The sequence below is a fragment of the Bombina bombina genome, chromosome 3 (assembly GCF_027579735.1).
Source record: "Bombina bombina isolate aBomBom1 chromosome 3, aBomBom1.pri, whole genome shotgun sequence".
NCBI lineage: Eukaryota > Metazoa > Chordata > Amphibia > Anura > Bombinatoridae > Bombina > Bombina bombina.
In genome coordinates, this window is record NC_069501.1 from 702,699,504 (window position 1) to 702,722,123 (window position 22,620).

Genomic DNA, 22,620 nt, shown 5'->3' on the forward strand with positions numbered 1-22,620 from the left:
CCTTCAGGGTCCGTTCGAACATCCGAATCTGGTTTCACTCCAGCTGACTGCTTGGAGATTGACGCTTGATTTTATCGAAGCGAGGTTTCTCAGATTCTGTTATCGATACTCTTGTTCAGGCCAGAAAGCCTGTAACTAGAAAGATTTACCACAAAATTTGGAAAAAATATATCTGTTGGTGTGAATCTAAAGGATTCCCTTGGGACAAGGTTAAGATTCCTAGGATTCTATCCTTCCTTCAAGAAGGATTGGAAAAAGGATTATCGGCAAGTTCCCTGAAGGGACAGATTTCTGCCTTGTCGGTGTTACTTCACAAAAAACTGGCAGCTGTGCCAGATGTTCAAGCCTTTGTTCAGGCTCTGGTTAGAATCAAGCCTGTTTACAAACCTTTGACTCCTCCTTGGAGTCTCAATCTAGTTCTTTCAGTTCTTCAGGGGGTTCCGTTTGAACCCTTACATTCCGTTGATATTAAGTTATTATCTTGGAAAGTTTTGTTTTTAGTTGCAATTTCTTCTGCTAGAAGAGTTTCAGAATTATCTGCTCTGCAGTGTTCTCCTCCTTATCTGGTGTTCCATGCAGATAAGGTGGTTTTACGTACTAAACCTGGTTTTCTTCCAAAAGTTGTTTCTAACAAAAACATTAACCAGGAGATTATCGTACCTTCTCTGTGTCCGAAACCAGCTTCAAAGAAGGAACGCTTGTTGCACAATTTGGATGTTGTTCGCGCTCTAAAATTCTATTTAGATGCTACAAAGGATTTTAGACAAACATCTTCCCTGTTTGTTGTTTATTCAGGTAAAAGGAGAGGTCAAAAAGCAACTTCTACCTCTCTCTCTTTTTGGATTAAAAGCATCATCAGATTGGCTTACGAGACTGCCGGACGGCAGCCTCCCGAAAGAATCACGGCTCATTCCACTAGGGCTGTGGCTTCCACATGGGCCTTCAAGAACGAGGCTTCTGTTGATCAGATATGTAGGGCAGCGACTTGGTCTTCACTGCACACTTTTACCAAATTTTACAAGTTTGATACTTTTGCTTCTTCTGAGGCTATTTTTGGGAGAAAGGTTTTGCAAGCCGTGGTGCCTTCCATTTAGGTGACCTGATTTGCTCCCTCCCTTCATCCGTGTCCTAAAGCTTTGGTATTGGTTCCCACAAGTAAGGATGACGCCGTGGACCGGACACACCTATGTTGGAGAAAACAGAATTTATGTTTACCTGATAAATTTCTTTCTCCAACGGTGTGTCGGGTCCACGGCCCGCCCTGGTTTTTTAATCAGGTCTGATAATTTATTTTCTTTAACTACAGTCACCACGGTACCATATGGTTTCTCCTATGCTATTATTCCTCCTTAACGTCGGTCGAATGACTGGGGTAGGCGGAGCCTAGGAGGGATCATGTGACCAGCTTTGCTGGGCAAGAGAATATCCCACAAGTAAGGATGACGCCGTGGACCGGACACACCGTTGGAGAAAGAAATTTATCAGGTAAACATAAATTCTGTTTTTTCCCCTCATGGGGACCGGTAAGCCATTTTCTTAGTCTCAAACAGAATAAAGGGCTTAATATGGGCTGTTAAACTGGTAGACACTTTATGGGCTAGATCGATTGCTTTATTGAGGCATTTTATACAGTTTGATGTTGAAATTCACACTTTATAACTTTGGGGAACGTTTTTTTACGTCAGGCACTGGTTTAGACACCTTCCCAGTCAGGAAGGGCCTTCTCTGTAGTAGGCAGAGCCTCATTTTCGCGCCATTACTGCGCAGTTACTTTTGAGAAGCAGTACATGCAGCTGCATGTGTGTGGGTCTGGAATTAGTTGGAAAGGTTCCTAGACGGCTTCATTTGGTATTGTATACTCCCCTGGGTTTGGTGAAGTCGCAGCAAAGGCTGGGGCTGGGACTGTAAGGGGGTTAAAACTGTAAACGGCTCCGGTTTCCACATTTTAAGGGTTAACAGCCTGAAATTTGGGGTGCAATGCTTTGAATGCTTTAAGACACTGTGGTGAAAATTTGGTTAAGATTGAATAATTCCTTCATAGTTTTTCACATATTCAGTAATAAAGTGTGCCCTGTTTAAAATTTAAAGAGACAGTAACGGTTTTGTTTTAAAACGGTTTTTGTAATTTATTGACAAGTTTAAGCCTGTTTAACATGTCTGTGCCTTCAGATAGACTATGTTCTGTATGTATTGAAGCCAATGTGTCTCCCCCAGCAAAATTGTGTGATAATTGTGCCACATAGCGTCCAAACAAAGTAAGGACAGTACTGCCACAGATAGTAAAGTTGCCCAAGATGATTCATCAGATGAAGGGAGTAGACATAGTTCTACATCATCTCCTTCTGTGTCTACACCAGTTTTGCCCACGCAGGAGACCCCTAGTACTTCTAGCGCGCCAATGCTTGTTACTATGCAACAATTGACGGCAGTAATGGATAACTCCATAGCAAATATTTTATCCAAAATGCCTGCATTTCAGAGAAAGCGCGATTGCTCTGTTTTAAACACTGTAGAGCAGGAGGGCGCTGATGATAATTTTTCTGTCATACCCTCACACCAATCTGAAGTGGCAATGAGGGAGGTTTTGTCAGATGGGGAAATTTCTGATTCAGGAAGAATTTCTCAGCAGGCAGAACCTGATGTTGTGACATTTAAATTTAAATTAGAGCATCTCCGTGCACTACTTAAGGAGGTGCTATCTACTCTGGATGATTGTGACAATCTGGTCATCCCAGAAAAATTGTGCAAGATGGACAAGTTCCTAGAGGTCCCGGTGCACCCCGACGCTTTTCCAATACCCAAGCGGGTGGCGGACATAGTGAATAAGGAGTGGGAGAAGCCAGGCATACCTTTTGTCCCTCCTTCTATATTTAAGAAATTATTTCCTATGGTCGACCCCAGAAAGGATTTATGGCAAACAGTTCCTAAGGTCGAGGGGGCGGTTTCTACACTAGCCAAACGCACAACCATTCCTATTGAGGACAATTGTGCTTTCAAAGATCCTATGGATAAAAAATTGGAGGGTTTGCTTAAAAAGATTTTTGTTCAGCAAGTTTACCTCCTTCAACCTATTTCGTGTATTATTCCTGTCACTACAGCAGCGTGGTTCTGGTTCGAAGAACTAGAAAAGTCGCTCAGTAGAGAGACTCCGTATGAGGAGGTTATGGACAGAATTCACGCACTTAAGTTAGCTAATTCCTTTTATTTAGATGCCGCTTTGCAGTTAGCGAGATTAGCGGCGAAAAATTCAGGGTTTGCAATTGTGGCGCGCAGAGCGCTCTGGCTAAAGTCTTGGTCAGCGGATGTATCTTCCAAGACAAAATTGCTTAATATCCCTTTCAAAGGTAAGACCCTCGTTGGGCCAGAATTGAAAGAGATTATTTCAGACATCACTGGGGGTAAGGGCCATGCCCTCCCACAAGATAGGCCTTTCAGGGCTAAGAATAAGTCCAATTTTCGTTCCTTTCGCAATTTCAGGAACGGACCGGTCTCCAACTCTGCAGCCTCTAGACAAGAGGGTAATGCTTCCCAGACTAAACCAGCTTGGAAACCGATGCAAGGCTGGAACAAGGGTAAGCAGGCCAAGAAACCTGCTGCTGCTACCAAAACAGCATGAAGGGGTAGCCCCCGATCCGGGACCGGATCTAGTAGGGGGCAGACTCTCTCTCTTTGCTCAGGCTTGGGCAAGAAATGTTCAGGATCCCTGGGCACTAGAAATAGTCTCTCAGGGTTATCTTCTAGAATTCAAGGAACTACCCCCAAGGGGAAGGTTCCACATGTCTCACTTATCTTCAAACCAAATAAAGAGACAGGCATTCTTACATTGTGTAGAAGGCCTGTTAAAGAAGGGAGTGATACACCCAGTTTCATCTGTGGAACAAGGTCAGGGGTTTTACTCAAATCTGTTTGTAGTTCCCAAAAAAGAGGGAACTTTCAGACCAATTCTGGATTTAAAAATTCTAAACAAATTTCTCAGAGTGCCATCGTTCAAGATGGAAACTATTCGAACGATTTTACCTACAATCCAGGAGGGTCAATTTATGACTACCGTGGATCTAAAGGATGCGTATCTACATATTCCTATCCACAAAGATCATCATCAGTTCCTAAGGTTCGCCTTTCTGGACAAACATTACCAGTTCGTGGCTCTCCCATTCGGACTAGCCACTGCTCCAAGGATTTTCACAAAGGTGCTCGGGTCCCTTCTAGCGGTTCTGAGACCAAGGGGCATTGCAGTGGCACCTTACTTGGACGACATCCTAATTCAAGCGTCGTCTCTTTCAAAAGTAAAGGCTCACACAGACATTGTTCTAGCCTTTCTCAGATCTCACGGGTGGAAGGTGAACATAGGAAAAAGTTCCCTGTCTCCGTCGACAAGAGTTCCTTTCTTGGGGACAATAATAGATTCTTTAGAAATGAAGATTTTCCTGACAGATGTCAGAAAGTCAAAGCTTCTAAACGCTTGTCAAGTTCTTCACTCTGTTCTACGGCCTTCCATAGCTCAGTGCATGGAAGTAGTAGGGTTGATGGTTGCAGCAATGGACAAAGTTCCTTTTGCGCGAATTTATCTAAGACCATTACAACTGTGCATGCTCAAACAGTGGAATGGGGACTATACAGACTTGTCTCCAATGATTCAAGTAGATCAGAAGACCAGAGACTCACTCTGTTGGTGGCTGACCCAGGATCACCTGTCCCAGGGAATGAGCTTCCGCAGACCAGAGTGGGTCATCGTCACGACCGACGCCAGTCTATTAGGCTGGGGCGCGGTCTGGGATTCCCTGAAAGCTCAGGGTCTATGGTCCCGGAAAGAGTCTCTTCTCCCGATAAACATTCTGGAACTGAGAGCGATATTCAATGCTCTCCGGGCTTGGCCTCAACTAGCAAAGGCCAGATTCATAAGATTCCAATCAGACAACATGACGACTGTTGCTTACATCAACCATCAGGGGGGAACAAGGAGTTCTCTGGCGATGAGAGAGGTGACCAAAATCATAAAATGGGCGGAGGATCACTCCTGCCACCTATCTGCGATCCACATCCCAGGAGTAGACAACTGGGAGGCGGATTATCTGAGTCGTCAGACTTTCCATCCGGGGGAGTGGGAACTCCACCCGGAGGTGTTTGCCCAGTTGACCCAATTATGGGGCATTCCAGACATGGATCTGATGGCGTCTCGTCAGAACTTCAAGGTTCCTTGCTACGGGTCCAGATCCAGGGATCCCAAGGCGACTCTAGTCTCATTCCCAGGCTGGTAGCCAGGATCAAACAGGAGAAGGCCTCGTGATTTTGATAGCTCCTGCGTGGCCACGCAGGACTTGGTATGCCGACCTGGTGAATATGTCATCGGCTCCACCATGGAAGCTACCTTTGAGACAGGATCTTCTAGTACAAGGTCCATTCGAACATCCAAATCTGGTTTCTCTCCAGCTGACTGCTTGGAAATTGAACGCTTGATTTTATCTAAGCGTGGGTTTTCGGATTCTGTGATAGATACTCTGGTACAAGCCAGAAAACCTGTGACTAGAAAGATTTACCATAAAATATGGAAAAGGTATATCTGTTGGTGTGAATCCAAGGGATTCTCATGGAGTAAGATTAAAATTCCTAGGATCCTTTCCTTTCTCCAAGAAGGTTTGGATAAGGGATTGTCAGCGAGTTCTCTAAAAGGACAGATTTCTGCTTTATCTGTCTTGTTAAACAGACGACTGGCAGCTGTGCCAGATGTTCAAGCTTTTGTTCAGGCTTTGGTCAGGATCAAGCCTGTTTACAGACCTTTGACTCCTCCCTGGAGTCTAAATCTAGTTCTTTCAGTTCTTCAAGGGGTTCCGTTTGAACCCTTACATTCCATAGATATCAAGTTGTTATCTTGGAAAGTTCTGTTTTTGGTTGCTATTTCTTCTGCTAGAAGAGTTTCTGAATTATCTGCTCTGCAGTGTAATCCACCCTATCTGGTGTTCCATTCAGATAAGGTTGTTTTGCGTACTAAACCTGGTTTCCTTCCAAAGGTTGTTTCCAACAAGAATATTAACCAGGAAATAGTTGTGCCTTCTTTGTGTCCGAATCCAGTTTCAAAGAAGGAGCGTTTGTTACACAATTTAGATGTAGTCCGTGCCTTAAAGTTCTATTTAGAAGCAACAAAGGATTTCAGACAAACGTCTTCTCTGTTTGTCGTTTATTCTGGCAAGAGGAGAGGTCAAAAAGCTACTGCTACCTCTCTTTCCTTTTGGCTGAAAAGCATCATCCGATTGGCTTACGAGACTGCCGGACGGCAGCCTCCTGAAAGAATCACAGCTCACTCTACTAGGGCTGTGGCTTCCACATGGGCCTTCAAGAACGAGGCTTCTGTTGATCAGATATGTAAGGCAGCGACTTGGTCTTCTCTGCACACTTTTGCCAAATTTTACAAATTTGATACTTTTGCTTCTTCGGAGGCTATTTTTGGGAGAAAGGTTTTGCAAGCCGTGGTGCCTTCTGTTTAGGTAACCTGATTTGCTCCCTCCCTTCATCCGTGTCCTAAAGCTTTGGTATTGGTTCCCACAAGTTATGGATGACGCCGTGGACCGGACACACCAATGTTGGAGAAAACAGAATTTATGCTTACCTGATAAATTACTTTCTCCAACGGTGTGTCCGGTCCACGGCCCGCCCTGGTTTGTTAATCAGGTTTGATTAATTTCTTTCTTTAACTACAGTCACCACGGCACCCTATAGTTTCTCCTTTTTTTCTCCTGTCCGTCGGTCGAATGACTGGGGGGGCGGAGCCTGGGAGGGACTATATGGACAGCTTTTGCTGTGCTCTTTGCCATTTCCTGTTGGGGAGGAGAATATTCCCACAAGTTATGGATGACGCCGTGGACCGGACACACCGTTGGAGAAAGTAATTTATCAGGTAAGCATAAATTCTGTTTTCCCCACCTCCTATATTTAGAAAAATGTTTCCAATAGATGCCACTACACGGGACTTATGGCAGACTGTCCCTAAGGTGGAGGGAGCAGTTTCTACTTTAGTAAAGCGTACCACTATCCCGGTTGAGGACAGTTGTGCTTTTGCAGATCCAATGGATAAAAAAAATTAGAGGGTTACCTTAAGAAAATGTTTATTCAACAAGGTTTTATTTTACAGCCCCTTGCATGCATTGCGCCTGTCACTGCTGCGGCGGCATTCTGGTTTGAGGCCCGCCCTGGAAGAGGCCATCCATACAGCTCCATTGACTGAAATTGTTGACAAGCTTAGAACTCTTAAGCTAGCTAACTCATTTGTTTCTGATGCCATTGTTCATTTGAATAAACTAACGGCTAAGAATTCCGGATTCGCCATGCAGGCGCGTAGGGCGCTATGGCTCAAATCCTGGTCAGCTGATGTGACTTCAAAGTCTAAATTACTCAACATTCCTTTCAAGGGGCAGACCTTATTCGGGCCTGGTTTGAAAGAAATTATTGCTGACATTACTGGAGGTAAGGGTCATACCCTTCCTCAGGACAGGGCCAAATCAAAGGCCAAACAGTCTAATTTTCGTACCTTTCGAAATTTCAAGGCAGGTGCAGCATCAACTTCCTCTGCTTCAAAACAAGAGGGAACTTTTGCTCAATCCAAGCAGGCCTGGAAACCTAACCAGTCCTGGAACAAGGGCAAGCAGGCCAGAAAGCCTGCTGCTGCCTCTAAGGCAGCATGAATTAGCGGCCCCCTATCCGACAACGGATCTAGTAGGGGGCAGACTCTCTTCGCCCAGGCGTGGGCAAGAGATGTTCAGGATCCCTGGGCGTTGGAGATCATATCTCAGGGATATCTTCTGGACTTCAAAGCTTCTCCTCCACAAGGGAGATTTCACCTTTCAAGATTATCTGCAAACCAGATAAAGAAAGAGGCATTCCTAAGCTGTGTACAAGATCTCCTTGTAATGGGAGTGATCCATCCAGTTCCGCGGACGGAACAAGGACAGGGGTTTTTTTTTTCAAATCTGTTTGTGGTTCCCAAAAAAGAGGGAACCTTCAGACCAATTTTGGATTTAAAGATCCTAAACAAATTCCTCAGAGTTCCGTCATTCAAGATGGAAACTATTCGAACCATTTTACCCATGATCCAAGAGGGTCAGTACATGACCACAGTGGACTTAAAGGATGCCTACCTTCACATTCTGATTCACAAGAATCATCATCAGTTCCTGAGGTTTGCCTTTCTAGACAGGCATTACCAATTTGTAACTCTTCCATTCGGGTTGGCTACAGCCCCAAGAATTTTTACAACGGTTCTGGGCTCACTTCTGGCGGTCCTAAGACCGCGAGGCATAGTGGTGGCTCCTTACCTGGACGATATCCTGATACAGGCGTCAAGCTTTCAAATTGCCAAATCTCATACAGAGATAGTTCTGGCATTCCTGAGGTTGCATGGGTGGAAAGTGAACGAAGAAAAGAGTTCTCTATCTCCTCTCACAAGGGTTTCCTTCCTAGGGACTCTAATAGATTCTGTAGAAATGAAAATTTACCTGACGGAGTCCAGGTTATCAAAACTTCTAAATGCTTGCCGTATTCTTCACTCCATTCCGCGCCCCACGGTGGCTCAGTGCATGGAAGTAATCGGCTTAATGGTAGCGGCGATGGACATAGTGCCATTTGCGCGCCTGCATCTCAGACCGCTGCAATTATGTATGCTCAGTCAGTGGAATGGGGATTACACAGATTTGTCCCCTCTACTAAATCTGGATCAGGAAACCAGAGATTCTCTTCTCTGGTGGTTATCTCGGGCCCATCTGTCCAAGGGTATGACCTTTCGCAGACCAGATTGGACAATTGTAACAACAGATGCCAGCCTTCTAGGTTGGGGTGCAGTCTGGAACTCCCTGAAGGCTCAGGGTTCATGGACTCAGGAGGAGAAACTCCTCCCAATAAATATTCTGGAGTTAAGAGCAATATTCAATGCTCTTCTGGCTTGGCCTCAGCTAGCAACACTGAGGTTCATCAGATTTCAGTCGGACAACATCACGACTGTGGCTTACATCAACCATCAAGGGGGAACCAGGAGTTCCCTAGCGATGTCAGAAGTCTCCAAGATAATTAGCTGGGCAGAGACTCACTCTTGCCACCTGTCAGCGATCCATATCCCAGGTGTAGAGAACTGGAAGGCGGATTTTCTAAGTCGTCAGACTTTTCATCCGGGGGAATGGGAACTCCATTGCTCAATTGGTTCTCCGTTGGGGCAAACCAGAATTGGATCTCATGGCGTCTCGCCAGAACGCCAAGCTTCCTTGTTACGAATCCAGGTCCAGGGACCCAGAAGCGGCACTGATAGATGCTCTAGCAGCGCCTTGGTTCTTCAACCTGGCTTATGTGTTTCCACTGTTTCCTCTGCTCCCTCGTCTGATTGCCAAAATCAAACAGGAAAGAGCATCAGTGATATTGATAGCGCCTGCGTGGCCACGCAGGACCTGGTGTGCAGACCTAGTGGACATGTCATCCTTTCCACCATGGACTCTGCCTCTGAGACAAGACCTTCTAATACAAGGTCCTTTCAATCATCCGAATCTACTTTCTCTGAGACTGACTGCATGGAGATTGAACGCTTGATCCTATCAAAGCGTGGCTTCTCCGAGTCAGTAATTGATACCTTAATACAGGCACGAAAGCCTGTCACCAGGAAAATTTACCACAAGATATGGCGTAAATATCTTCATTGGTGTGAATCCAAGAATTACTCATGGAGTAGGGTTAGGATTCCTAGGATATTGTCCTTCCTCCAAGAGGGTTTGGACAAAGGATTATCAGCTAGTTCTTTAAAGGGACAGATTTCTGCTCTGTCTATTCTTTTACACAAGCGTCTGGCAGAAGTTCCAGACGTTCAGGCATTTTGTCAGGCTTTAGTTAGAATTAAGCCTGTGTTTAAACCTGTTGCTCCTCCATGGAGCTTAAACTTGGTTCTTAAAGTTCTTCAAGGGGTTCCGTTTGAACCCCTTCATTCTATTGATATCAAACTTCTTTCATGGAAAGTTCTTTTTCTGATGGCTATTTCCTCGGCTCGAAGAGTCTGAGTTATCTGCCTTACATTGTGATTCTCCTTATCTGATCTTTCATTCAGATAAAGTTGTTCTGCGTACAAAACCTGGGTTTTTACCTAAGGTGGTTTCTAACAAGAATATCAATCAAGAGATTGTTGTTCCATCATTATGTCCTAATCCTTCTTCAAAGAAGGAACGTCTTTTGCATAATCTAGACGTAGTCCGTGCCTTGAAGTTTTACTTACAGGCTACTAAAGATTTTCGCCAAACATCTAACCTGTTTGTTGTTTACTCTGGACAGAGGAGAGGTCAGAAGGCCTCGGCAACCTCTCTTTCTTTTTGGCTTCGGAGTATAATCCATTTAGCCTATGAGACTGCTGGACAGCAGCCTCCTGAAAGGATTATAGCTCATTCTACTAGAGCTGTGGCTTCCACCTGGGCCTTTAAAAATGAGGCCTCTGTTGAACAGATTTGCAAGGCTGCAACTTGGTCTTCCCTTCATACTTTTTCCAAATTTTCCAAATTTGATACTTTTGCTTCTTCGGAGGCTGTTTTTGGGAGAAAGGTTCTACAGGCAGTGGTTCCTTCCGTTTAAGTTCCTGCCTTGTCCCTCCCATCATCCGTGTACTTTAGCTTTGGTATTGGTATCCCACAAGTAATGGATGATCCGTGGACTGGATACACTTAACAAGAGAAAACATAATTTATGCTTACCTGATAAATTTGTTTCTCTTGTAGTGTATCCAGTCCACGGCCCGCCCTGTCCTTTTCAGGCAGGTCTAAATTTTAATTAAACTACAGTCACCACTGCACCCTATGGTTTTTCCTTTCTCGGCTTGTTTCGGTCGAATGACTGGATATGGCAGTGAGGGGAGGAGCTGATAGCAGCTCTGCTGTGGGTGATCCTCTTGCAACTTCCTGTTGGGAAGGAGAATATCCCACAAGTAATGGATGATCCGTGGACTGGATACACTACAAGAGAAACAAATTTATCAGGTAAGCATAAATTATGTTTTTGTTAAAGTGCGGGATCAGTAGTAGCAACACACTACTGGTACCTAGCTGAAAACATCTGGTGAGCCAAGGGCAGGAGGCATATATGTTCAGCAGCCAATCACCAGCTAGCTCCCAGGAGTACATTGCTGCTCCTTAGCCTACTTAGGTATACTCTTCAAAGAAGGTAGCTGAATTGATAATAGAAGTAAATTGAAAAGTTGTTTAAAATTGCATGCTCTCTCTGAATCATGAAAGTTACATTTTTACTTTACTGTCCTTTTAAAGATCACAATATAGAGGATAAAGCGCTATGGGAGCAAGGCATACCTTTCAATCCCAGGTTTGAAAATTGCAATCCTAGTTTTGGGGGCCCTGGCCAAGTTTCTGCAACCCAACAGCCAAATCACAATGATCATGTCATTTATCTCTTATGGATACTAGACTTTTGCAGTTCAGGTATCCCTGAACAAAGTCCTTTTTAGATGCCTGATTTTTTGAAGTTTTAACAATAATACTCTTATCTTGGCTTTATTACATCACCGGCCCCAGACAATCTGTTTAAAGAGGGCTGTAATTTTCAGTCTATTAACAAGCTGCTGCAAGACAAAGTGATTCAGAAAGTTCCTTAGTGGAATTTTATTTTTTTCCGCCTTTTATTTTTAAACCAAAATAAAATATGGCTCATGGAAGCTGGTATTGGTTCTCAGAACTCTTAATAGTCTTATGCTTATTTTAAAATTCAAGATGGAATCTCTCCTAACAGTGTTAAGTCTGATCCCTCCACCTACTTTTTCTATCAATCAAACTGCTTATTTTCATATCCTTGTGGCACAAATTCAGTAACAATCAATTTCAGTTAAGAACTGAGAGAAGAATACACACACCGTTGCACTCACGTTTATTTCCATCTAAAGGGGAGGAGAGTCCAAGGCTTCATACATTACTATTGGGAATTAAGAACCTGGCCACCAGGAGGAGGCAAAGACCCCAGCCAAAGGCTTAAATACCTCCCCCACTTCCCTCATCCCCCAGTCATTCATTGCCTTTCATCACAGGAGATGGTAGAGAGGTGCTGGAATATTGGAGGTCTCTTATGAGGGGTTCTACCCTTCGCTATGGGACAAGAGTTTAAGTAGCCCTTTAAGCTTCTCAACTTGAGGGCCTGGGTGAACGTTAGAGTCCGGAGATGCAGGGGGTGCTTCTCTTTGCGACACCATCCTGACTCATATTAACAGCTCCTTTAGCAATCGGCGTTGACGAGTTTTGCAGATTGCTTTCTTCTCTCAAGTCCATGTCAAGAGCGCAGCTACTACTTGTCACACTTGAAGGGCCGTGTTCCTGTTCCACGGCGTAGATTCTGGTAAGATTGTTTGATTTTTACATAATGATAACACAGAAGCAGTGCCACAAGGGATAATATTCCTATGAGGGGATTATTGAGCAGGGGGGGTATGTACATGAAAAGTTTATATGTGATTGCTGCGTTATGTGCAAGGATGCGGCTCTGGCATTTTTGTGGAACTGACAGGTTCTCTTCCGTGAGTTTTGCGCATTTTTTGGCGCTCTTTCTCATCGGCAGGGGCAGTCCTGTGTAGTCATCCTTGTGACTGGGTGGGGCTTCTTCACGTCCGGTCTGATCTGCGACGGAGGAGGCGAAGCGGTTTCTGAGTCCAGTTCATAGGAGGTGGTGAGTGTCCTGGCCGTTGGTGGTTATAAAGGGGCCTGTTCTAGTATTTTTTCTAAAAGCTATGGAGGATTCTTACGCTTTAGAGGGTACTCCCTCTTTATCTAAGTCTTATACTTGTGTTTATTGTGAGGTTTCGGTAGACCAGCCTGCGCAACTGTGTTCCACATGCCTTGAGTAGGCTACGACTTCCAAACATAAGAGAATGTCTAGCACTACTGAGCCGTCCAACTCTGAGGGGTCTCCGTCCCGTGAGGTGCGTTCCCCATTGGTGTCTCCTATACCACATGCAGCGCCCCAGGGTCTGACTGTTACCCCTTTGGGGGAAATTGCTTGGCCGTCGGATTTTGCGGACCAGCTTGAAACAGCAGTCGCTAAGGTGATCCATGCTTTGCCGCGTTCTAACGGCAAGCGTAGAGCTTTTCATTGCTGCCTGACCCAGGAGTTGTCTCTCGGACGCCCCAGAAGGGTGGTGCGATGACGAGGCCCAATCCGACGTGTCGGAAGAGGCCCTTTCGGGGTCGGAGTCCTTGTCATCCCAGTTTCCGGTTTAAAATGGAGAACTTGCGTTTTTTGTTAAAGCAAGTGCTGGCTACCTTAGAGGTTCCGGAACCCAATCTACCAGAGGAGCCCTCCATTCCTAAGTTGGATAAGGTTTACGAGGACAGGGTGGTTCCCCAGACCTTCCCGGTTCCTGTCAAGATGTCGAACATTATTAAGAATGAGTGGGAGCGATAAGGTTCTTCCTTTCCCCCTTATTCTCAATTTAAAAAGCTTTTCCCTGTTGTGGGGGACCATTCCCAAGGTGGATGGGGCCATCTCCATGCTCGCTAAGCGCACAATGATTCCTTTAGAGGATAGTTCTTTGTTCAAGGAGCCTTTGAATAAGAAGTTGGATTATCCGTCTGAATGCCAAGGTGTCAGGTTTTTCGGTTTTACCACGCAGAGCTCTGTGGCTAAAATCTTGGTCGGCATACATGACCTCTAAGATGAGGCTGTTGTCTTTGCCTTTCAAGGGCAAGATCCTGATTGGGCCAGGTCTGGACTCTATCATATCCACAGTTACGGGAGACAAGGGTCCTTCCTTCCCCATCATAAGAAGGTGAAGCCTAAGAGTGCTAATTTTCGTCCCTTTCGCGGGGCTAAGGTGCAACGTTCCGAGCCCTCCGTGAAAGCGTACCAATCCAAGGGTGCCTGGAAGTCTGCTTGGAACAAGTATAAGCAGCACAAGAAGCCCGCCGAGACTAAGTCGCATGAAGGGGTGGCCCCCGACTGGTCTGCGGACCGAGTTGGGGGCAGATTGTCTCTGTTCTTAGACGCCTGGTTGCAGGACGTTCAGGACCCCTGGGTTCTGGAGATACCCCTGGGTTCTGGAGATACTCGCCCAGGGTTACAGGATAGGGTTCAAGTCCTCTCCGCCCAGGGGCACATTCCTGCTGTCAAACCGGTCTTCAAGGCCAGAAAAAAGAGGGTTATGTGCGGGATCTCTACGCTCTAGGGGTTATTGTACCAGTACCCCAGGCAAAAAGGAGTTTAGGGTATTACTCCAATTTGTTTGTGGTCCCAAAGAAGGAGGGCACCTTCCTCCCGATTCTGGACCTCAAATGTTTAAACAAGTTCCTGTCCATTCCATCGTTCAAAATGGAAACGATCATATCCATTCTGCCTCTAGTTCAAGAGGGGCAGCTAATGACCTCTATAGACTTGAAGGATGCCTACCTTCATGTTCCGATTCACAGGGACCATTTCAGGTTCCTCAGATTTGCCTTTCTGGATCAGAATTTTCAGTTTGTGGCTCTTCCATTCAGTCTGGCGACGGCCCCGAGAGTCTTCACGAAGGTCTAACAGTAGCCAGATCCCAGGGCATCACGGTGGTGCAGTACCTGGATGACATTCTGGTTCAGGCGCCATCATCCCATCTGGCAGAGACCCACACTAGGGTCCTGCGGCAGTTACTTCAATCTCACGGTTGGAAGATCAATCTAGAGAAGAGTTCTCTGGTTCCCAGTACCAGGGTGGAGTTCTTGGGCACAATCATAGACTCCGTGTCCATGAAGATCTTTCTCGCAGACAAGCAACGCACAAAGATGCCTGTCTTGCCCTCTAGTCTACAGTGAGACCATCTGTAGCTCAATGCATGGAGATGATTGGGCTCATGGTCTCCAGCATGGACATCATTCCATTCGCCAGGTTTCATCTCGGACATCTTCAATTGTGCATGTTGAGACAGTGGAACGGCGATCATTCCGATCTGTCGCAGCCGATATACATGGATGCGCGGACTCGGCTTTCCCTCTCCCGGTGGATCCGCCCGGATCACCTGTCCATGGGGACATCCCTCCTGAGACCATCCTGAGAGATTGTTACCACGTACGCGAGTCTGGCGGGATTGGGAGCTGTTTGGGGTGCCAAGATGGCACAGGGGAAGTGGTCTCGTTTAGAGTCCCTTCTTCACGTAAACATTCTGGATTTTCGAGCGATCTACAACGCTCTGGAGGCGTGGCCTCTTCTGAGAGACTTCAACTTTATCAGGTTCCAGACGGACAATATTACCTCGGTGGCTTACATCAACCACCATGGAGGCACGAGGAGCTCCCTGACAATGAGGGAGGTGCCTCGGATTCTGGAGTGGGTGGAGACCCACAACTGTTCGCTCTCTGCGATCCACATCCCGAGTGCGGACAACTAGGAGGCAGATTTTCTCAGCAGGCAGACTTTTCACCCGGGGGAATGATCTTTTCACCCGAGGTGTTTGTGGAGATCTGTCTCAGATGGGGGACACCGGAGATCGATCTCATGGCGTCCAGATTGAACTGCAAGCTTTCCCTATACGGATCGAGGTCGAGGGACCCCCAGGAAGAGCTAATAGATGCATTGGCGATGCCTTGGGGGTTCGGTCTAGTATATATATTCCCTCCGTTACCGCTTCTTCCTCCTGTAGTGGCGCGTATAAAGCAGGAGATAGTGTCCTCCATTCTGATTGCTCCTTCGCGGCCAAGGAGGACGTAGCTCGCGGATCTGGTGGGGATGTCATGCTCTCAGCCGTGGAGGTTACCCTGTCACATGGATCTGCTGGAACAGGGTCCTTTTCAACATCAAAATCTCAATTCTCTGAGGCTGACTGCATGGAGATTGAACGCTTAGTCTTGACAAAAAGGGGTTTTGCGGAAAATGTGATTGACACTCTGGTTCAGGCAAGAAAGCCGGTCACTCGTCGCATCTATCATAAGGTGTGGAGGACCTACTTGTCCTGGTGTGAGACTCATGGCTACCCTTGGCACAGGGTGAGGGTATCCAGGATTTTGTCCTTTCTTCAAGAAGGATTGGAGAAGGGTCTCGCCGCTAGTTCCCTAAAGGGGCAAATTTCGACTTTATCTGTTCTGTTACACAGGAGACTCGCTGATCTCCCTGGCATACAATCCTTTGTTCAGGCTCTATCTCGAATCAGGCCTGTCTTTAAGCAGTCTGCTCCCCCTTGGAGCTTAAACTTGGTGCTTAAGGTCTTGCTTAAGGTTCCGTTAGAACCTATGCATTCTCTTGACATAAAAATTCTATCATTCTATCTTTCTGTTTCTTTCTGGCCATTGCATCAGCACACAGAGTTTCTGAGCTGGTTGCCCTGCAAAATGAGCCCCCTTATCTGGTGTTTCATACGGATAAGGCTGTTCTTCGCACTGGTGTGGGGTTTCTCCCCAAGGTGGTGTCTAGCCGCAACATCAATCAGAAGATAGTCGTTCCTTCTTTATGTCCTAATCCTCCTTCTCCTATGGAGAGGTTACTTCATAATCTGGACGTGGTTTGTGCCTTGAAATTTTATCTTCAGGCCACAAAGGATTTCAGACAATCTAACTCTTTTTGTCGTGTAGTGAGGGAAGCGCAGGGGTTAGAGGGCTTTTGCTATTTCTTCTTTGTCTTTTTGGCTGAGGAGCCTGATCCGCTTGGCCTATGAGACAGCGGGACATAAGCCTCCTCAGAGGATTACGGCTCATTCCACTAGTGTTAGTTTCATCTTGGGCCTTCAAGAATGAGGCTTCTATGGAGCAGATTTGCAAGGCGGCTACCTGGTCCTTCTTGCATACCTTCACTAAGTTTTACAAATTTGACGTTTGCTTCTGCGGAAGCGGTTTTTGGGAGAAAGGTGCTACAGGCTGTGGTGCCCTCCAATTAAGGGTCTGCCTTTTACCCTCCCGGTTTCATTCAGTGTCCTCTAGAGCTTGGGTATATGTTCCCACTAGTAATGAATGAAGCCATGGACTCTCCTCCCCTTTACATGGAAAACATAAATTATGCTTACCTGATAATTTTATTTCCTTCGATGGGAGGAGAGTCCACAGCCCCCGCCCGTATCTCAGATGGGCGGACCTAAATTTAGTATCCTCTTCTGGCACCATTTATAACCTAATGTTTCTCCTACTGTTCCTTGTTCCCTCAACAGAATGACTGGGGGATGAGGGGAGTGGGGGAGGTATTTAAGCCTTTGGCTGGGGTGACTTTGCCTCCTCCTGGTGGCCAGGTTCTTAATTCCCACTAGTAATGAATGAAGCCGTGGACTCTCCTCCCCTCAATGGAAATAAAATTATCAGGTAAGCATAATTTGTTTTAATGTATATCATGTTTGGCCATGATATGATAAAACTTAACTATTATGAAAGTGTAACATTGGAATTAATAGTCTTATCTTGGATGGGGTAGAGTAAATATGTTAATGTATAGTGAATCATAATATATTGGAATCCTCTCTGGCAATACTTTTAATAATTATTTATACATATTAGGTGCAAAATGTGTCTTAGCATAAAGGAGTTATTATCTTTCCCCTTTCTTTTGCTGTTTAATGAATCTGAAGTCAAGACATATTGTTTTAATCAGGGTGCTGCCAAAGAATTGCTGAATCAAATTCAATTGGTTCACTATTACCCAAAAGAGTGTTCATATCTATTTCCTCATATTATTATTCATGATAGCTATTTAATATTTAAAAAAAAAAGAGCAGCCATGCCACTGGTGCGTTTCACCATCATAGCTTTTTCAAAGGGAGGAGTGCCGAAGTTTTTGCCTTCATTTATAGGTTCTCATGAGAACGGATTGTCTAATGACCCTGTCAATCATCAGTACGGTGATATTATTGATTGAATATCGGCCGTGTTGGTTTATTGGGAATTTTGTATTAATTCCGTTACCTTGGAGTGATATTGCTGTGGAATTAAATTTATATGTAGTTGATTTCTCAGAATTGTACAGAGATTGTGCATATTTGATGACCTATATGCAAAATTGATTGAAAGATTATTATTGGTCATGAACACTGTCAATAATCGTTGTTCTATTTTTCTATTGGATTACTCTGCCATCAATCATTCTTGCAGCCAATCATATTGAAGACATGTTGATATTAATTTGACAACTTACGTTCAAATATTTCTTGTTATACTCTCCTTCTGGTGATGTTTGATTTTAAATGAGTAAAAAATGAAAACTTGTGTGATAAAAAAAAGAGTGATCAAGCGTGTGTGCAGCACCCACGATTCGTTAATAGGGTTGTCAATCAAAACGTGATAACTAAGTATCCAACAGTTAGCTTGAAATGTTATTTATACTGCAAAAGTTTTACTATTGTATTAGTGAATTCACAATGAGAAATCGGGGAAAAAACAGCATTGCAAATTGTTACTGTTTATACAGTTGACAGTGGTAGAGAAACACTTCAATTTATAACCCTGTCATTCAGAATCTCAACTGCCCTGAGAGTTTTCATGAAAATATTTGTTGTCCTGGTTGCTGAATTTCTTTCTAATGAGACGGTGAGTCCACGGATCATCATCATCAATTACTGTTGGGAATTTCACTCCTGGCTCGAAGGAAGAGGCAAATAGCACCACAGCAGAGCTGTTAAGTATCACCTCCCTTCCCACAAACCCCAGTCATTCTCTTTGCCTCTCGTGCAAGGAGGAAGTGAAGTTTTTGGTGTCTGACTTCAATCAAGATTTTATTATTTTGAAAGCAAAGCAAGCTTGCTCTGTTCTTTCCTCTCAAAATGGGGTCTATCTGTACTCCATGTTAGTCTCTTCAGTAGGGCAGTGGTGGTTTTAAAGCATTTAGGAACTTGTAAGATGGGCCTTGCTGCGTTTTCCTAACACTCTGCTGCCCTGGTATAGAAAGCCTGAGTAAGTTTACTCTATCTTTCCTTGTTTCACAGGTCTCTGTGAGGAGCGGCATCCTCTCAAGCCGGGTGAGCTGTCGTCCTGCCGGACGGCTAGATACAGGTAAGTGTTTTTTTATCTTCCTGGTTGAGAGTTTAAAAGAGGCACTTTGGGATTCCTGCAAAGTTTTATGGGGACATACATATATCCTAGTTAAGATATGTTTTAAGGCAGTGTGCAGGCACTTAATGTGGCATTGGCTTTTTTCCCCTTTATTAGAGATGGAGTTAATGATTGTAGATTACAACCCGAGGGGCCAGTTTTACCTTTAAGATATTCTGCTGTGTCTACCCCAGCAAAGAACAGAACTATTCAGGTTTGAATCTGTCCTAAGAGGTCTATACAGAGGACGCTGATGCCTGTTATGTTTGGGGTCGCTATGCGGTTCTCTATCTCTGTCCTGCTTATTGGTATTGCGAGAGAAAGCTATTCGGTTGTTACCGATCTCGCTTTAGATGTGTGTGTAGGCTTTCAGTAACGGGAGAGCAGAAGTTTGCGCGCCTTAATCAGGGGCGCACTATTCGAGAGATCAATCTAGTCAGTTTACTGACCTCGCTTTACGTCCTTGGCAGGCAATCTGCCTCTAAACTAGGTTTGTATTCAGAAGGCGGGAGTTTGAGCGCCATTTGTCTGTGGCACAATGATTGTTAGTTATTTGACCCCACCTCTTTCTTGTTCCGAATCGAACCTGCGCCGTTTTGGCTGCTCTTGTAGTGCACATGTGACCTGGCTCCTTCTCCGACGTTAGAAGGGAGCGGTGGTCTTGTTCAAAAATCTCATTGTACTTGAGACTAGTCTGCTCCATGGTTAGCAGTTGTTAATAGCTGCAGTTGAGTTTTCTACAGTCAATGTCATAAGACACATAATCAGTTATTTTTCAATTTATGTATATAAGCCTGTTGCTACATAAATATGACTACTTTTTCTACATATAACACAGTGATCATGTGAATTCAGGCAGGATGCATTAATCTGTTAATTCATTGTTACTATATTATATATCTGTATATTAAATTGCCATATATATATATATGTATATTAAATTGTCCTGTGTTTAGGCTAATTTATAATCTTTTAAAGTGATAGCACTTTTATTTCTCTTTTTGTTTGAAATGGACATTAAAGATTATAGTATTTTTATTTTGAGATAGCCTTATGTCTTTCAGGATGATGCTGTTCAGGCATGCCACAGCTTTCTCCTCAAAGTCCCAAGCCTTTTTATGGCATCACATGCAGTGCCCTGCGGTTCCTCTCAATCTCCTGGAGGAGTTGCTTGCCTGCAGAATTTGCTACCTAGGTATCTGGCGGTATCTGTGGCATCTTCTATTTTTCCTATACTAAGGGAAATTGCAAGAGGAATATTTGAGAATCAGTTAGTAAGGTTTCTGTTTCGCCTACTTCCTCACAGGTGGTTCTTCCTTATAGGTCAGAAGGCTTCTGCTATTTTTCTTCTTTCTGGTTAAAAAGTATTATTTTTTGTTTGGCTATGAGACTGCTGAACATCAGCCTCTTGTGAGATTTACAACTCATTCCACCAGGGCAGTGTCCTTTTCTTGGGCCTCCAAGAATGAGGCCTTTATTGAACAAATTTTATAAAATTTATACTTTTGCCTTTGCTGAGGTTTCTTTTGGGAGAAAGGTTCTTCTAGGAGTGGTGCCTGCTGCTTAGGTTACCTGTCTTGCCCTCCCATATCATGTGTCCTCTAGCTTGGGTATTGATTCCCAACAGTAATTGATGATGATCCGTGGACTCACCGTGTCTTTAGAAAGAAAACAAAATTAATGCTTACCTGATAAATGTATTTATTTCTTGACACGGTGAGTCCACAGCCCTCCCTTTTTTTCAGACAGGGTTGTTTATTTAAACCTCAGGCACCTCTGCACCTTTTCTTTTTCCTTTCTCTCCTTACGTTCGGTCGAATGACTGGGGTTTGTGGGAAGGGAGGTAATACTTAACAGCTCTGCTGTGGTGCTCTTTGCCTCCTTTTGCTGAAGCAGATAATCTTAGCAGAAGCTGAATGTGATGGTTTTCCAGATGATAACCAGCAAGTTTGGTCTGTCAGAGAGGTTTTGGGGTTTAGTCAATTCTGTCCATTTCCCCAGTGGGTCTCACTGGTATTATTCAGGAATATGAGCAAAGATATTCAGTTTGTAATTTCTAGTTTCTTTCACATGAGGGTAAAAGTCCCTGTATCATTACATGTGGAAAATATTAAAAGGTTATAAAACCTAAACATTTTTTTTTTGTGATTAACACAGAGAATTTTTTTTTCCAATTTACATCTATTATCAAATTTGATTAAATCCCATGCTGTGCATTGCTGTCATAATGGTGAGTCCACAACCTGGTCTGTCTATTTTTATATTTAGCTGGTGGCAGGTCCTGCTTTGCGCTTAATTTGCCCCTCTTTGGCACTCCTGTCTTCTGGCTTTTTTTCCTTCTCTACTTTGCCATATATATTGTATGTATATATATATATATATATAACAGATACCAAAGGTAGTCCAAAACACTAGCCACAGGCGTCACACTGCGTGAACAAGTGCGTCTAGCACGAAACGTCTGCCTAGAAGCGCGGCTTCACTTTCTATGCTGAATATCTATGCGGTATTCATGGCATGTTTACCGTTATGTTTTTAACGAAGTTGGAATACATTTTGAATTTTATATATTGATGCCTGTGGTTAGTGCTTTGGACTACCTTTTGTATTTGTGTATTACCTTTGGCGTTTTGGATGAATGTGCCGTCAATTCAGCACAGCATAACGGCTTCTGACGTCATCCCCACTCTCCTGTGTGCCGATCGGTGTGTGTATGGGGGAGAGAGAGCGCACCGCTTACCAGCTTATTTGTCTATATATAACTGAGAGTTGTAGGGAGTGCTAGGAGATGGGGTGGAGCAACGATTTGGAATGTAAGGGTATTTTGCCATCTCCTGGTGGACAGGCAATATATCCCACTTAAGATGATTAATGGACTCTCACCATCATGTTTCTTAAAGGGTTTGAAATCTTTGTCTAAAAATACTTCACAAAAATACATTTTAATAAGAAGAAATATAAATGTAATAAAATATACCTACTTTGCCCAGGAAACAAAGCTTCTACATATTGAAAAAATGTGTTTATATTTTTCATAAAATAAGCATCATTGACCGCCCATAAAAGTAGGTGGAACATTATTAAAATGAATGACCGTGTACCATCCAATCTCTTAAGTAGCTGCACCCACTTATTTAGAATATTCATATGCCGCAATCTATTCACAAATCCCATGCACACTTATTACATATTGTAATCGTATGTACACTAGTCACCATAATGTTAATCCGAAATATTTGTTTTACTCAAGGATCGCATGCGCAAATTACTTGCCGATGTCATAACTGTGCCGCTGATCCCTTTAGTGTTTATTTCTTGCGACTTGATAGTACTGCTAGTATTGGGGTAATACATTTTTCTGCTAGTGGTATTATAACCAATAATAAATAGGATGTGACAAAAGTTTATAATTTACATCCAATTTACAAATGTTTATAATTAGCGCTTAGATAAGAAATAATATGTGCATGCGTTAAGCAAGATGGACTTCAACTGCTCATGCGTGCCGCCATGATGTTTCTACCTAGGTAGAACATCGTTATAGGGCCTGCATAATGAGCAAAATTGTGGGTTTGGCAGAATTAAAATATTTGAAGAAAAATTATAAGCAAACAAAAGAAATGCTTTAATAGGTACTAATTACAAA

The 22,620-nt window shown here is 44.1% G+C and overlaps 1 protein-coding gene across 1 annotated transcript in view; it reads left to right on the forward strand.

Annotated features, from left to right (window-relative positions):
* The window catches only part of ZZEF1 (zinc finger ZZ-type and EF-hand domain containing 1), a gene marked incomplete in the record, with an annotated part of 722,361 nt that overhangs the window by 253,947 nt on the left and 445,794 nt on the right, over window positions 1-22,620 (forward strand).